The sequence below is a fragment of the Odontomachus brunneus genome, unplaced genomic scaffold, assembly GCF_010583005.1.
Source record: "Odontomachus brunneus isolate Ranch 3 - 2012 unplaced genomic scaffold, Obru_v1 Obru_scaffold_005, whole genome shotgun sequence".
In the NCBI taxonomy this organism is placed as follows: domain Eukaryota; kingdom Metazoa; phylum Arthropoda; class Insecta; order Hymenoptera; family Formicidae; genus Odontomachus; species Odontomachus brunneus.
The window spans coordinates 1250319-1254335 of NW_022639455.1; positions in this window are offsets into that span (position 1 = coordinate 1250319).

The following is a 4017-nucleotide window of genomic DNA, read 5'->3' on the forward strand; positions in this document are numbered from 1 at the left end:
TTTCCCCCCCCCCCCCCCATTGAAATTTAATTTGTCGTCTTGTCAACAACAAACGCGTATGAATAAGAAAATATCTCCAATGAGATAATATGTCGTATATAATACGACATAACAAGTTATAAAGTATATTAATCAAATAGTATATATAGAGCATAGGATATATATAAAACATATATAGAGCATAAAACAAGCATATATAACATATACAGAGCATATAAATATGACATGTTGAAATATATCAGTTTAATGTATCATCAAGAAATAATCCGACGAGAAGCAAGCTTGCCGAGTCAAAATTTCAATTGGCCATTGTTATGCAAGAATGATCCAATTAAAAAAATTATAAGCTTTTATCAATGGATACTCCATTCACATCTTTTTAAACCAAACAAAAAAATTCAAACCTTATAGATGCTTGAAATGATTTAAGAAACAGTTTTTTTATTTTTTACCAGTCGTGTCTTTTTGCACATTTTTGGAAGGATTGAGCTAGACAGTACTATTAAAAAAATGGAAATACTTGACTCGTTGAATTATTGCGAAAATCTCAAAGCTAAATTCTTTGGTTGGATCATTTCTACGTAACTCCGGCGAATTGCAAATTCCAATTCTTACTTTACTTCCCGTTGGACCCAATGCGATTTACGTCTACGTGCATGCAATCTACGTAAAGTGACGCTTTGTGTCTACTATATGGGCGTCTAAATTGAGCACTCACCATTGCGCGTTGTCCCACGGTGTCCAGGGTCCACCAGCCATCCGTCATTGCATCTGACACTGCAATGGTCCTCGCGTCCCACGTCGCCTGTAATTTACTCCCGACCACGGTAATCTAACGGAGGTTTCACGAAAAATCCCGTCTCTCTTAAGGGATACACTCCGAGTTGCAAATTGCGTACGAAATATCGCGAATTGCGTCTTCGAGGAAATCGATCTTTTAGATAAACAACGAGTATGTGTGACGAATTCAGCAACGGTCCGATCGAGTTATAGTGTATCGTTTTGATACACCCGCGACGCGAATTGCTTACGAAGAAAACAGAATCTGCGAGCGAAGGGAACACGCAAAGCGAAAGCTGATGTCACGAAATCTTTCGACGCGTGAGCGAAGTAATCTGTGCGAAATTCTCACGTACGACACGAAATATCCCTAATGTAACGTTTCGATAGTGCAGCGAAGTAGGCTGCAATACAGCTCCGCAATATTTTTGCGGATAACAGCTCCGCAATACTTTTGCGAAGACAATTCCGCAATATTTTTACGGATAACAGTTCCGCAATATTTTTGCGGATAACAGCTCCGCAATACTTTTGCGAAGACAATTCCGCAATATTTTTACGGATAACAGTTCCGCAATATTTTTGCGGATAACAGCTCCGCAATACTTTTGCGAAGACAATTCCGCAATATTTTTACGGATAACAGTTCCGCAATATTTTTGCGGATAACAGCTCCGCAATACTTTTGCGAAGACAATTCCGCAATATTTTTACGGATAACAGTTCCGCAATATTTTTGCGGATAACAGCTCCGCAATATTTTTGCGGAGACAATTCCGCAATATTTTTGCGGATAGCAGCTTCGCAATGCTTTTGCGGGTAACAACTCCGCAATATTTCTGCGAAGTTCGCTCGCGACTCTTCCGCAAATACGATCCAGTGAAATTCGCAAACTAATAATCGCGAACGCAAACGTGAATGAAAAATCAAAAACTATGAAAATTGTGATGATAGAGATAAAGATTCTACTCAAAATTCATGCGAAAAAAATATTACCGTGTGAGACGTCTGTCTTCGTTCAATGGAACTTGGCGCGCGCCACGTAAATAAACAAATAACTACTCGCATGTCTGACTAGTGTACATCGCGTTTTTCGCGAGGGATTAACGCTCGTTAGCATTATCTCTATTGTGTCCCGCGTTAGGAAACTAACTTTAATTTTAACTCTAAGTGAAAAATTGAAACCCAAAAATTTTCCTACAATCGTGAAATTAATTTTGCAATTTATACTATCGTTAGATCGCGTTAGATCGCTTCGCGCAGGTGCCGCACGAAATCGAATTTTACTTTATGAAATGCAATCACGATTCAAGCTCACGCGAGAGAGAAAATTAATAACCGACGCAAGATCTATAACGCGCGTGATGTGATTGCGCATTTTCTGTGACGCAATCTCTTTGCGCGTTGGCGCACTGCTCGAGACATCTGGTAGATCGCATTCAATAAAACTAAATAATTTTACAAAATTTTGAATGTTTAGAACGTATATTCAATACATTAAGTATCTACCAGATAGTGTTGGGGTTTGAGTAATCAAAATTTCCTCCAACAAAAATCGTCCGACCAATCAATAATCTAAGTTAATCAATTAATAAATATATGTACATTGGGAGAAAACTACTTGAAAATTTATTTGCCAAATTTATGTAAAATATGCATTATCACTAATATTATTATTTGAAAAAGCTATCTTCCAATTGTTTCGAGCAGTGTAATTTTTATTGGATGACACGTACACATACTACACTACAGCAAGGTAAATCGCATTGATTCGATAAGCATGCACTACGTCGAAAAACTTTTTATCTTTCTATTATCAATATGTTTCTTGTTTTGACTCACCAAACCGCCGATCAGGGTAGCCACATTCTGCTTTTGTTTCTGGAACAGAAAAATGCCATTTTGGTTAGATTCGTGCATTGATGTCGACTTGAGTGAAGAAGTTTGAAGGATTAAAAAAAAAATAAGCGCGATATATTTCACGCTGGATGAATTTTTCGGAATGCAATCACACTTGGAATATTTCACTTTCCTTTTTCTCGACGTTACAGATAAATCTCTTAATCAGAACAAATCAAAATTTTTCAAGTGGTTATGTTACTTAGAAAAAATTTTCCCCGCGTATAATTACAATTTAATGCGATCTTTAATTCGATTCAAATGATTTCGATTTCGAGCAAGAGAATTATAAATCTTGTTAGATTTCTAATTACAAATGCTAATTAATAAAGCTCACCTTCGAACTAACCCCGCTCGGCCCGAGCCGGATCCTCCGGCGCAGCAGCCCCTAAGAGTCGACTGGTCGTCTGCTTCGTCTCTGCAACAGAAAGCAGATTTAATTTAGAATATCACATGACAATGGAGGCGTTAAGGAACTCTATTTCAAACAAGAGAATTTCTAGTTTATCGGATTTATCGGAATTAAGAATTCAAATCAGTGAAACTCACCTTCACGCCAACTCTGCCAGGCCCAAGCCGAATCCTCCGGCGCAGCATCCCCTTAGAGTCGAGTGCTCATCTCTACAACAAAAAACAGATTTAATTGAATATTAATTAGTTACATGACGATAGAGGCATTAAGGAACTCGATTTCAAACAAGAAAATTTTCAGTTTTGTCGGATTTCTAATTATAAATACAAATTAGTGAAGCTCACTTTCGAGCCGACTCAGAAAGATCCGAGCCGAATCCTCCAGGTATCGCATCCCCTAGAGCCGCGTGACTACGTTTGCTCTATTGGATCTCTGTGACAGAAATTTAATTTTGTAATTTAATAATTTAGTATCAATTAGTTACACGCGAGGAAAACGAGGAAAAGAAATTTCATAACGGCACGCTCGAGTTCCTTCCCAATGCGCAATAAGAAATAATTAAATCATAGCTGAATAAAGAAGTAATAATACCTGATTAATTAATGGATGATGATAATATTTGATCGGCATTGAAGAACTTGATCGCGACGTTTCTCTATCTAACAAGTAAAAAAGTAAATAAAACGCGGTAAAGCCCGCAACACCTGCTCGCGTGAGGAGTACTCGTCTTAATTTGTTTTAATTATTGCCTTAATTATGGCGAGGTAAAAATGCGGTATTAAAAATCGGCGCGAAATAATTTAGAAAATAACAAGTCTACTCCCGATGTACTCGTCTCAACGGTTGAGAGTGTTATGGCGTGACGTTCGAGCACGTGCTCGCACACACGTGTTTACAAAACCCGGCTGCGCCCCCCCCCCCCCCAA